The sequence below is a fragment of the Desmodus rotundus genome, chromosome X (genome assembly GCF_022682495.2).
Source record: "Desmodus rotundus isolate HL8 chromosome X, HLdesRot8A.1, whole genome shotgun sequence".
Classification (NCBI taxonomy): Eukaryota; Metazoa; Chordata; class Mammalia; order Chiroptera; family Phyllostomidae; genus Desmodus; species Desmodus rotundus.
This window is the reverse complement of record NC_071400.1, coordinates 32,090,838-32,105,003: the sequence shown is the minus strand read 5'-3', so window position 1 is coordinate 32,105,003 and position 14,166 is coordinate 32,090,838. Positions and strand designations below refer to the sequence as shown.

Sequence of the window (14,166 nt, the reverse complement as noted above, 5' to 3'; positions counted from 1 at the left end):
GGAGAAGGGGGAGTTTGGGTTTCTTGGAAGGAATAATAAAAATATTCTTTTTTTCTGCAAAAAGCTTTAATGTTTCCATTTGGTCAAATGCATGGGAGAGAGCACTCCGCAGTGGAGATGCCTAGTGGTTTCAGGGAGAGGCTCAAGCAAAAGCCAGATTCCAGGGAAATGCAGAAGAGCCCCTCAAAGGCCTCTGGGCTCCAAAGGCTTCTTCATCCTGCTTGAGGTGAGCCTTCAGAGGAGATACTCACCCATCCCAGGAGCCAGCCAGCCTGTGGAGGCTAGTCAGGTGGTAACCCATCTTCTTCATGAGTTTTACATCCCCATCCAGGAAGTGGTTCTGCAGGAAGTCACAGAGATGAAGGTCTGTGTGAGCAGACCCCAGGGAATGCATGTCCAAAAGGGCCTGGTTCAGGTTCTTCTCCATCTTCACGGCAGCTTTCATAGAGTCCTGAGTTTTACCCCACTCATCTTGGGAAGGCTTTGCCACATCCTGGAAGAAAATGCGGCCACCCCGCTGGTTTTGCAGCTTTAAGAGCTGCTCACCATCCTCATGCTTCTCCTTGGCCAAGTCTTGGAAGAAATGGTCCACACCCCGCAGAGCCACAACATCACAGTTGAAATAGAAGCCCAGAGAGAGGTAGGGATATGAGGCCCGCAGATGCAGACTGGCCAGGTGGTTGATGGCAGCCTCCACCTCAGTGGAATAATTCTAACAAGTGTGGGAGCTCATGGTTCTTCAGCAAGTTGGCTGGTCTTAGAGGCTGAGGATGGCTGATATGGTTCCAAAGGTGGTGATTAGAAAAGAGATAGGAGGGTAGTTGGAAAGAAGGGGTGTCACTAGGTCTGTTCTGTCCAAACTCTGTTGAAGATAAAGATCTCAGGACTGTGGAGGGCACTGTGGAAGGAATAATAAAAATATTCTGAAGTTAGATAGTGGTGATGGTCTTGCAGCATTGTAAAAATACTAAAAATCACTGAATTTTATACTTAAAAAGGTGAGTTTTATGGTATGTGAGTTATATCTCAATAGAGCCATTACAAAAATGATACATTTAGGGAGTTAAAACTATATGTATATAGTATATTATTTATTACATACTTTTGTTTGTTTATTTATTTACATCCATAAAAGTCTCAGAAGCTGTCTAGACAAATGCAATTATGGCTATTAGGACCGACGATGCACAGAAACTTACTCCTGATAAATTTTCTTTTTTTTCTTCTGTGTTTCTTTTCCATTATTGACCTAATAAAAAGTCTTCTTCCAGCCCCTCAAGAAAGTAAGCCATGGAAAGTTTTGAAATTCAGACAAGAAGAAAGAGGACTACTATCTTGAATCTGTTGGTAGACTGTGGCATTGGCCATTCATTTTCTAGCATTAGAGTTCTATTAAGAGAAAGAGTATATGACTGACTGAAGCTTTTGGAACCCCTAAGTTCTTGTGCTGGAGATAACATCACAAGGTTCAATTCATATTATTAATTATTATGATGACTGCATTGATGATGGTAATTAAAATAGAATTTAGTTTTGATCTTTTTCTTCTATAGGTTCCTTTAACGTTTCATATAATAATGACTTGGTGATGATGAACTCCTTTAGTTTTACCTTGTCTGGGAAGCAATTTATCTGCCCTTCGATTCTGAATGATAGATTTTTTGGAGGGAAAGGGGGGTACCAGGCAGAAGGGGGCAAAGGGGGCAAATTGGGCCAAATGTAATAGCATAATCAATAAAATATATTTTAAAATAAAATAAAATAGCATCTAATATTCAACTGCTCACTATGCACCAGGCACTAGGTTAACTGCTTTATGTATCTGATCTCATTTACTTCTCCTAACTATCCTATGAAACAGGTACTTCTAGTCACCCCATTAGACAGATGAGAAAAACAAGATACAGAAAGGTTAACCAACTTACCCCATGCTAAAAAAAAAAACTGGTAAGTGGTGGGACCAGCACAGAAGCCCAGTTAATATAATGCCTGACCCATGTTGTTAGCCACTAAAATATATACTAATTCCCAGTAGCAAGGGTAATGATAATCACAATAATACTAGTTAAAATGCATTGAATACCATTTCATACCTGGTATTCTACCTATGAAGTAGATGACATTATTAATCTATCACTTTGTAAGTGAGGAAATAGCAGCACAGAGTGGAAAACATCCTGTAAAGTAGCAGACGATGCAATCAAATACACAGGCTGTCACTAAACTCTGTCACCTCCCTTTTGGATATTTTGGTCCTAACCTCCCACATGGGGAGATTCAGCACCTGCCTGACCCATGAGAACAACTTCATTCATAGTGTAGCTGACTCTACCCTGTGAAAGCAGCCACCACAGGTGCTTGACTGATGGCTCCCAGCACCTCTGCATGCCTGCGGCTGCTCTCTCTGCCACCTAGTCCTTCTGGCCTGTCCGCAGAAAAGAGCAATTTTTCTCCCAAACATAAATCATGCAGCAGTACATACCCTGCCCAGATCTGAATTGTACAAAGGCAGCTCTGGCTTTTCTCCTTTCATGTATTTTGCACAACAGAGAAACACTGAGGCTGGCAAATCCTTACTTTCCAGAAGTTTTACCAGTCTCCTCATCTAATTAAGAAAAGGGTAGATTTCCAGGGTCTGAAAATTTCCTTTAGTCTGAAATACATCCATTCCATTAGTTTAAGAAAAACTTCCTACAATGAGGCATTAAGTAAAAGTAGTGATTGAATTTTATCACCCTAATTAGAAAATAAATGTTAATCTGCTAATAGATTTTTAAATGATACAACCCTTCACGTACAATAAATTTCTTTGAGTTTTGCCCCTCATATATACATTCAAATCTGCATAACCTACTTAAAAAACAAATATTTTCCAGTTAAAGGTGAGATCATATGGTATTTGTCCCTCACTGCCTGGCTTATTTCACTTAACATAATGTTCTCCAGTTCCATCCATGCTGTTGCAAAGGGTATAAGCTCCTTCTTTCTCTCTGCTGCGTAGAATTCCATTGTGTAAATATACCATAGTTTTTGGATCCACTCGTTTGCTGATGGGCACTTAGGTTGCTTCCAGTACTTGGCTATTGTAAATTGTGCTGCTATGAACATTGGGGTGCACAGGTTCTTTTGGATTGGTGTTTCAGAGTTCTTAGGGTATAATCCCAGCAGTGGAATTGCTGGGTCAAAAGGCAGTTCCATTTTTAGTTTTCTGAGGAAATTCCATACTGTTTTCCACAGTGGCCTCACCAGTCTGCATTCCCACCAACAGTGCACTAGGGTTCCCTTTTCTCCGCATCCTCTCCAACATTTGTTTGTGGATTTGTTTATGTTGGCCACTCTGACTGGTGTGAGATGATACCTCATTGTGGTTTTGATCTCACCTTTAACTGGAACATAATAAATAGAAGAAAAAAGGAAACAAAATATAACCAGAGACATTGAAGTTAAGAACAATCTAACAATGGACAGGGGTGAGTGGGGAGGGAACAGTGAGGAGAGGGGATTAGAGGAACTACTATAAAGGACACATGGACAAAATCAAGGGGGAGGGTGGAGGTGAGGGAGGGAGGGGGGTTTGGATGGGGTGGGGTGGAGGGATGGGGAGAAAAGGCACACAACTGTAATTGAATAACAATAAAAAATTTAAAAAAAAAACAAATATTTTTTAATGTGAATGTTACAATATCTCTTGTCAGGTGTAAATCTAAAATAGGTTTCTAACATAAGGATACAGGCAATGCTAAAGTCAACCTTCTAAGGATGAGGACAAACCCAGGCAGTTTTCTGAGACTAGAAACTGCAGGCTGAGTAATAAATCCCCTACAGTGGCCCAAATCAACATAAGTACATAAAGGTTCAAGGATCTAGAAGGTCAAAGCCAAGGGAACAGCTAGGTCTCTACAGTCTGAGTTATAGAAAGTGTGATGAGGAAAATAATACCAGTAATCAGATTATCAATATAAGCCTGATACTGGGATAGAGTTTCATTGCCACAGAAGTCTTACACACACACACACACACACACACACACACAGAGACTAGGCAGGAAATGGTCTCCATATACACATAGAACGTGACTTGAAAGGATCAGAAAAGTGATAGCAGCTGGCAATGGAAAGACTGAGAAATCTATAGCTATAGCTGAGTCCTAATAAGTGTCAAAAAGACCTTTTTAAGGCAGTTTTGTTCTCAATTATGAATATGCATGGACTGAGCTGATAGGTAGTAAATAGCCTGAATAGCTCTTTAAACAGGGACCCAATGTCATTCTGGAGTCACTGGACCAGGGGTGACACACAGGAACAGTGCTGTCAATAATACCTGCTCTAGAGGCTTCTCTCTTGTCACTACATACTTCAGATGGTGGCCTTCCAAAGGCCAGACTGCATTAAGCATGTCTTATACAATATGGAATGCTTTCTTTCTAAAGTTCCCGACTGAAGGAAAAATGTTACTTTTGTGCCCCTTCAAAGAAATCTTGTATTATTTAAAGAAAATGATAGTAGAACACTTGGCATCACACTGGTGGCCTTAGAAAATCCTTTCTTGAGGCCTAATCAGCCCAGGGCGTGTGAACTAAAATCCTAATGGTTAATCTTTTATGACTGTGGCATTTTTGAAGTTCAACTCTATTTGTATTGTGGTCTAGCTACATCACATTTTTGTAATATCCCCTGTAGGAAATGCATCAGAAACTTGCAGCTGCTGGGAGGGGAACCTGGGGAGTAACTACTTAATGAGTACATGGGTATGTGATTTCCTTTTGGGGGGATAAAAATGTTGTGGAACTGGCCAGAGGTGCTGGTAATGCAATATTGTGAATATACTAAATACCACTAAATTATACTTCAATAAGGTTAATTTTATGTTATGTGAATTTAACCTGAATTAAAAAATGCTTTGCATCAAATAAACCTATGAGACATTTCCTACTTTGGACCAGGTACTGTGCTAGATTCTGAGTATACAAATAATAATTACAGTTATGTTTAAGTCCTTACACGATTCCAGGAAGCATTCTAACCACTGCACATGTATTACTATTTTTTCATCACAGCAACCCTCTGAGGAAGCACTATTATTCCCATTTCACAGATGAGAAAACTGAGGAATAGGAAGGGCAAGAAACTTGTGCAAGTTTAAGGAAGGTCATACTTCATTGTAAAAATGAGACAGGATGGGGTGGGGGCACTATATCTAGTCAGTGGTGTGAGGCCAGGATTTAGACCCTGACAGTTTGGCTCCAGAGACTGTGCATTTAAGAATTGTGCTACATCGCCTCAGATGCAGACATTGTCCTCAAGAATTACATAGTCACTTGATGTTAAGTACCAAGACAGCTTATGGCGGAGGCACCTAAAGACAGGCAAAGATCAGGGACATAGCCAAGAAGGAATAGAATGTGAGACAAATCATAAATAGTAAATCAGAATGAAACACTCAGGAGGAAGAAAAAAGTGTTTTGGGTAGAGAGGAAGACCCTGAAAAGCACAGAGATGAGGACTACATTATTAGCAGTTTGGTGTCACTAGAGCATAAAGAGTTGAAGAGTGACAGGCTACAGACCTGGACAGAAAACAGGGGGGGAACATGAGTCTTTGTATTCTATCCCATGGAAAGAGGAGAGCTAAAAACTCATCAAAGTTTTAAGCAGGGTGACAGAGTTTTGTTTTAGAAATATGAAGGAGAGGACCCAAAAAATTGGAATTTATTTCTAAAAATTTGTGTGTTTATTCTTACATGTTTAAACTTCAGTCACCTTCAAAGTACTCTCCATTTGATGCAATACACCTATCGGGACACTTTCCCCACTGCTCAAAATAGTTTTTGAACTCATTGATTTTGATGCCTTTTGGTGCTTCTACCGTTTTTTGTTTCACCTCTTCCACATCAACAAAATGTTTCCCTTTGAGGACTTTTTTCATCCAGTGAAACAAAAAAAAAGTGGCTCAGGGTGAGATCACGTGAATAGGGAGGATGGGGAATGGGGGTCATGCTGTTTTTGGTCAAAAATTGCTGAACATTCAGCGCTGCATGTGCAGGGCCACTCATAAATCACCCATCATAAGATGGGCAAATATTTTGAAAGAGTCCTCAAAAAATTTTCACTGAAGCCAAACAGCCTCTCACAACAATGCCAGCTGGTACACTGATACAGATGGGTGCCTAGAACACTCACCTAGTGAAGGAAGCCTGTACTAGAAGTGGCCCACCTTCCAGAAGGTAAGTCCAGACTTTTTGGGGGTCCCCCCTCATATCACTCTGGTGGCTCCCTGGTAGTTGTAACTTAGAGCACAAGAGTGCAGGAAGGGAAGGAGACCTAAGAGGAAACTGCTTCACCAATCCAGGAAATAGTTTTTAAAAATGGTAATTGGCATGAAAAGGAATGGATGAACTGAAGAAATATTTAGTAATTCAGATCAGCAAGAGTCATAATCTCATTTATAGTCTCAGAAACTCAGAGCAGCCAAAAAAGATCAAAAGCAAACCATTCCCTTGATAAGTATCACCTTTCTGTTGTTCTTTAAGAAGTGTTAGATATCATTGTTTCTAAACAGAATTCAGGAATAACTAGTCTGGTCTTCATTTTCAGAAGCTATCCCACTGAAATTCTAAGTGCAAACCATTTTGTAAAGCAGCATTCTGGAATACCAAGTTTCTTTAGAAAATAAACATCCAGATTCAGTACATAAATAGAATATATGCATTCCCAGAGACTTGGAAAGAGAATAGTTTGAAATGGATATAAGAAATAAATGATGCAGCATGTGGCTGTCTAGATTGCTTTGTCATTGTAACTGAATGTCATTTCAAGATAGCAAGAATTAATACACCATGGAGAGAGAGAATTAGACTTCATTGGGAAAAGAGTTTGGCATCAGAAAGATAGTGAAAGTGAAAAAATTATATATTTTTTATTAAATTAACAAGTGATGACTTGTTAGTTGCCAAAAAAGTAAATGTTTTCCATCTCGGATACCTTCTCTTTGGCAAATATCTATCCCTTTCATACTCTCTAACTCAGTTAAACACTATAATTTTCAGTGTGCCTGACTATTAGGAGGCCACAAAGAAAGTTTTACTATAGTCTCCCAGCTTTGATGGATCTACATGTCACCAGAAACTTCAGGTATGCACAAATGAGACAGTTAGAAAGTGATAGGAGATTAAATAAGGGTAAGAGTCATCATGAGTGTTATGGTGAGGATGAGTATTATGAAATCAGTGAGGAGTGTCCTTGTGAGAGCTGGAGGGATCACTGCAAATTTCACCACAGATATGCAATATGAACCACAAGTAGAATGTGATTAGATTGGGATAATGAGAAAAGGGTGTGTAAGGAAAGGCAGCAGCAAGAACTCCAGAGTCTGAAGGCTCTGCAAGGTACTGAACACTAGGCTCTGAACTCTAGGTAACCACATTTGGTCGAGGCTTTCTTACTGGTACAAGACAATTTCTCTCACATATTTTCTGCTTCTATGAAATACTTAATCTAAAAAAAGGGTTTTCTGAAAGTGGCATTTTTTGTATAGAGGGGTAATCAAAACCAAAGAAGTTGAACAATGATTCTTAAGCCCCCTTAACTCCATCTCAGCCCACAAAATAGACTTGGACTGTTCCATGATTTTAATTTTATATTCATCAGGAGTTGGTAGATAAGAAGCATTCCATGGTTCTGTGTGAATCTTAAACTACCAGCTCAATTTTGATCAACACCCCATTAGCCCATTTGTTTCCCTGAGCAGGGAGGAGAGCAACAAATGGTCCTAAGTCTAAGGACAATCACACTTTGTGGTGAAAATGAGACAGGAGGGGATGGAGAGCAGTGTATCCATACATTCAGGTGCATTATTCATATGACATGACACGATGCCTTGAAAAAATTCTAGCATTTGTCATTTGTCAGTGCTTCATTCTGGAATAGAATTGATGAGACACATAAGTCCCTGACCATATTCATGCTAGTAGTCGCAAGGCAGGCTACTTCTGGAGGGGATGGTAGAAGGGCACAGCAGAGAACAGATACCCTCTGGTCTTTGAGAAGTACTCATTAGCCCTGCTCCCCAGCGCCACTCCTGTGCACCTTCACACACTTCAGACTCCACAGCATGGCTGTATACCTACCTTCTGTAACTTACTTACTACTTTCCACCACACAGCCATCTGTGGTTGTGGTATATGTCACACTCTACCTACTGGACTGGCATCCAGGACTAGTCAGTCTTATCCTCTTACCAACCATGTCTCTGAAATTCAAGGTTAAGTTTACAAAGGACCAAAGAGATCATCTATTAGAACCCCCTCCAATATAAGCCTACAGATAAATTCTATCCAAGAGGAAGATTCCATGAGAAGAGAGCCAAGGCAAGTTTTCCCTCTACTATACCAGAACATGTATAGAAAGTCCTCACTTAACGTTGTAGATAGGTTCTGTGAATTTAAGCCAAATGATATATAAATGAAACCAAATTTACCATAGGCTAATTGATATAAACAAGAGTGAAGTTCCTATGGTACCTAATTAGCATTATAAAGAAATAAATTTGAACAGAAAGACATTATTCGAGGACCTGCTGTAGTTTCTTCCAAGCCCAAACATAAAGGGTAACCTGCGGAATTGAATCCTAGGTTATCTACCTAACTATGTTGCGTATTTGTGTCTATAAGAACTCAAATCAAATCCTGTCTGCTAAAACAGCTCCATTCAATAAGAGCTTAATAGTAGGACATGTGATAAGAACATATAATCTCAAGAACTGTCCAGCCCCCAACTTGGGTAATATGATTTTTTAATGTGAAAAAATGTTTAAAAATTAAATGTAGAGTCTTTTGTATCTCAATACAAAAAGGCAGATGATGCTGAGGTTTCTCAGGACAAGATGGATATTTGAATGAGCATAATAGGACTCATTGAGAAGGGATGTGATATCAAAGCTGAAATGAAAGAGACCTACAAGCTGGGCTTGGAAAACTAATGTCATCAGGGGAACAGTACATAAGGAAGGAGATGACATACATGAAGGAGGAAGCCTATGAAAACTGCTTACAACTCTTGGCTTCCAGTTTTAAAGTTAAAATAGCAAAATCTCATTTGGAGAAGTATTGTGTTTGAGGGATTTTTAGGGAGTAGGACTGCCTTGGAGGTCCATTTTATTACAGCTTATAACATCAATATTTTAAAACCTTCCACTGTATTTACCCTCATTTAAAACACACAGAGTCTTCCTGTCCATGCCCCCCCCCCAAGTGATTGGGTAATCGTTCTTTGCAATGTCAAAAAGATGCAGCTCTAATCAGTGAAAGTGCAAGAGCTCTTTGCTTTGCTGATTCAGCAGATGGGCTTAATATCTATAAAAATATAATGATCTTCTGTAAATAGTCAGGGATGGCAGTTCCAAAAGAAATAAAAATAAAGGTATAATCATTAATCATTTCCATATGCATTGCTTGGAGGGGGTTGGAAATTAACTGATAAATTATCCCTGGCACAATGTTTTGCTGAGAAACTAAGTACCTGTTGTATTTGAAAGAAATGTTTGCATTACCAGTGTCCTGGGGAACCTCTCTAATAAGAACAGGATAGCTAATTGCACTTAAAGGTGTATAGTACTGGGGCTGTCACTGGCTGAAAATATACTTCATGATGGCCTTTATTTATTGGCTGTAAATTAGAGAAGGAGAATATGTTAGTGTGCACATGAATCACTCACCAAATTAAAAAATATACCCACTAGAGTTTTTGGCCATAATATCAAGAAAATGTCACCTAGCCAAAATGACTAATATGTAGAAAACAGTGTTAACTGGGGCCATAATGTGCTATATTAATTATGCAATAAAAGTGTAAATAAGCACAATAAAGAATAACATGCGATTTAAGTTTTTGAACAATTCAAATTTGTTCTATCTCCGTTTCTTTTTTCAGGTAAACAATACTAAAACCATGAAATAAAATTTTAAATAGAATATATGATTAGTTCAGCTTTAAGAGAAGTTACCCCAACATTGATGATGGTATAAGCCCAGGACCCTGTAAGGTATCTAGTGAACATGGTTTTTCATCCTAGACTAGCAATTGCAGTCGCCTTGTCTTGCACTTGAGGAGATAGTGCACTGAACCTGCAAATGGCCAAGTAGGGCCAGGAGTAAGATTCGGGGATTCGGGAACTCTGTCACACCCTTGAGGAAAATGGTTTTCTTCACTTTTAGAAAAAAAAAAAAAGTCTCTATGAAATGAGGAAAGGAGGAAAATTATGAGAATTCTCGGTGAAAAATATTAATGTAAACATTGTATGTTTTTATTCTGTTGTACTCATTCCAAATGTCTTTTCATTGTCAAATATACTCATTGTCTTTGAATGAATAGATGCCTCCTTTATAGCAGGGAAGTATAATAGGTTTTAAAGCCTATATCCTGCTTAGAGATGTCTTAAGTCCCTTTCACACAAAGAAACCAAGAATTTCACTGTCTCTTCCACATAACAACTGCATTAGAATATTCCACCTTAAAAACAGTGTCAGATACTTGCAAATCTTACCACAAACCAAACCTCATTATATATTTTTTCAGGTATCTCCAAACAGACTGTCTGCATCTGGATGTATCACAGACAGACATCTAAAGTCCAGGCATCTATGGCTGAATAACTATTAAGTGGCTAGGTGCAAGTACATTAACCATTTAATACCATTAAATAAATCTTGTTGGTCTCCCTGATTGCTTTATCTTCCAACTCAGACATTGATTACCACCTTCTACTGTCATGTTGTTTGAATACTGCATATCATACCTTTTAAAATGATTTAGTTTGTGAGAAATAGCCCTCTCCCCAACTGCCCACATGTTCTACACAGACTATTTTTTTTAATGCGGTCTACAAAACCAGATAAATCTGTTGTGCTGTACAAATGGATATACACATGCAAAAAAAAAAAATGAACTTTGACCCTTCCTTCACATCACATACAAAATTTAACTCAAAATAAATCACAGACTTATACAGAAGAGCCACAGCTATAAAATTCTTAGAAGAAGACATAAAAGTAAATATTTATGACCTTGAATGTGGCAATATTTTCTTAGATATGACATCAATAACACAAGCAATGAAAGACAAAATAGACAAATTTGATTTTTCCAAAACTAAAACATTTTGGAATCCAGGATAGTGATAGAGTAGGTGGATGATGCACTCACCTCCTCCCATGACAAAACTGGAATTACAACTAAAATATAGGCCAATCAACCTGGATAACCAAGTGATGACTAACTAACAAAGTCTTATAGCAAAGGATTTAGAGAAGCAGCCACATTGATGCTGGTAGGAAGGGTGGAGATGTGAAAAGGACTGACCCTGCTCCCACAACATTAGCTGAGTTTCCAGAGGAATATCTCAGCTGCAAAGGTTCCCACTGAGAAACATATGGCCTCAACTCAAGCCGGGCTCCACAGTCCAAAGCACCGAAGCCAGGAAAAGGCACTCACATAACATCTGGCTGTGAAAATTGGTGAGGTTTCTGTCCACCAAGGAGAGACTGGAGTTCACTAGAGACAGAGGTGCCCAATTAAAGGGCCAATGCACAAAATCTTGTTTGCAGCCGGGAGAGGGAGGGCAGAGAAGACTAGAGTCACATGAGGAAATACTGGGATATGTGGCTCTGGGGACAGAGCTGAAGAGATAGTCACCAGGATCCCTGTGCTGAGTCCCTCCCCAAACACAGACACCATCTTTCTAGAATGGAGCACTCCCTCTAACCATATGGCATCAGCCTGGGGAAACCAATAGCTCTACCATCTGGACTTCCTCTCATACCATCCTGCAGAGCTTGCACTCTGCTAAGGAGTAAGCTGCCTGGACAGGAATATACAGGTCTGGGCAGAATAAGGGGGTGTCAGACACCAAGTTGTGTGGCTTTGGGACAGGGGTCATTTCTCCCACTTTCCCATGAACCTGACTGGTACTACCCCCTCATGGGAGATCATTAACTGCACTCTCTGGGATCACAGTGGCCCCACCCTACCAACTCCTGCAGATTCCACTCTGGCAAGATCTGGGTGGAATCTGGGACAGACTTAGTTGTGTGGCTCTGGGGTAAGGGTCACTCCCCCTCACTGGAGATTCACTAGCCCCATCCTCCAGACTCCCAGCAGCCCTATCCTGCTGAGATCTAGCTCCTGGCAGAATCTGGGACAGACTGAGTTCTGTGGCTCTAGGGTTGGGAACATTTTCCCCTCTCATACCAACAAGTGCAGAGCCCTCCCTTCACATGGCCATATCTTTCTCTGTTTGGGCCTGGTAAACTCTGCTGGACTCACCCTGATAACTCCTTGAGACCCTGTCCCAACAGAAAAACATGCAGTCACCCAGCAGGTGACAGGTAGATTTGGTATACTTTGGGACATTTACTGAGTACCCTCATACCCAGCACTGGCACTGAGCTTGAAGCTTTATCAATCTGGTGAACACAACTCATCCCTTCCTGGTAACTCACTGAGAACCTGCCTCATGCAACTCGAGTACTGCCAGAGGCTCTTTCAGTGACTGAGCCTAACAGGCAGCTGGCAGGCCAAAGCAGGCAAAAGTAGACAAAGATAGGCAAAGGCAGATATAGGCATGCCTTAAGAATTTTGCTCATCTTTCTATAGGCCCAGTGCTGATAAAAGCTGACCTTGGTATGCGGCTCGGTTTTCCCCACACACATCCAGGACCAGCAGCAGCCACTACTGACTGCTTTGTAGCTCCAAACTGGTTCCCATGGGACAGTCACAGGCAGCATCTGACTTTGGCCCACACCAGAGTCCCTCCCAAGGGGCCTCGGAACCAACACACACAGGGGTTAGCTTCAGATAACATCAAAGCAGGACCCAATTAGCTCACAAGTTGCATATCCAAAGGGACATTTTGGCAGTCACCAGAACCTACTGAGGTGAATTCTGTTTTATGTGGTCAGCACCTGAAGAACAACTCATACACTTTGGTCAAGGTTGACCTTCACAATCAGCCAGCCTGAAAGTCAACCCAATTCACAAATGTGCCAATAGCAATCAAGATTCAATTACAACAGGAGGGCCCACTTAACCCATGGAAGAGACATTCCTGGATTACCCACAGGACATCTTCTGTATAAGCTCACCCTACCAAGACTGGATGATGTAGCATATCTACCTAACTTTTAAAAAACACAAAGAGGCAGCTAAAGTGGGGAGACAAAGAAACATGCCCCAAATGAAAAAACAAAGGAAATCTCCAGAAAAAAAAGCTACATAAAATAGAGTCAAGCAATTTGTCAGATATAGAGTTCAAAAAGTGGTTATAAGGATGCTCAAGGAACTTACTGAGAATTACAACAGCATGAAAAAGGATATAGAAACCATTAAGGGGAAGATGGCGGCAACATAGGTGGGAGCGGAATCCACTTCCCCGCAACGCCAGGGAAATACCTAGCTGATCTGAGGAGCAGAGCGAACAGCCAACAGTATTCCAGCATATACGAAGATCAGAGACCAAAGATAGAGGACATTGAAAGATCTGACGGTAAGAAGAGTGCTCAAGGACAATAAGGTCCCCCGGAACCGGGACCGTGCGGTACAAGGGCGGCAAAAGCGCCAGCCCTGGCACAGGGGCTGCTACAGGAGTCTTGGGAGAGGGCCAGGCTGCGCTGTGAGCAGCCAGGTGCTTGATTGGACCAGGGGGGCTTGAAAAGGAGGAATTTCTCAAAAAGAAAAAGAAAATAGAGACACTCAGGGGCTAGTTAGAGAACTCTCGGTGGTGGCCGAGGCCCCTGGCGCCCCTCCCCCCTCCGCCCCTGGACTGCGAACGCGGAACGCGGGATAAACAGCACCGGCGCTCACCTGAGGTCTGGTTGCACGCGGTCGCGCACGCGCAGATTAGCGAACCGGGCCCATACATGAAACCCCGGAGGGGCGCCCACACCTGAAACCTCCGAGATCATTTGGAGCTGAGGCTAGCTGCTCCACCCACAGACCCAAAACCTCGGAACCGAGTACCGCGTGATTCGGTCCCAGGGTGGCCCCGCCCGCCCGAGAGTCTCAAGCCCCGGGCGGCTGGATCGGGCCCCCAAGCCTATAGCCTCTGGCTCGGCGGCGGGCTGCGCGCTCACCAAGCGTAGGGCTGGCTGGATGCGCGTTTCCCAAGCACAAAGAGG

At 41.4% G+C, this 14,166-nt stretch overlaps 1 pseudogene; it reads right to left on the bottom strand.

Annotated features, from left to right (window-relative positions):
• Positions 1–247: 247 nt before the first annotated feature.
• Positions 248–13,953, bottom strand: LOC112303531 (ferritin light chain pseudogene; annotated as a pseudogene).
• Between the last annotated feature and the right edge of the window lie 213 nt (positions 13,954–14,166).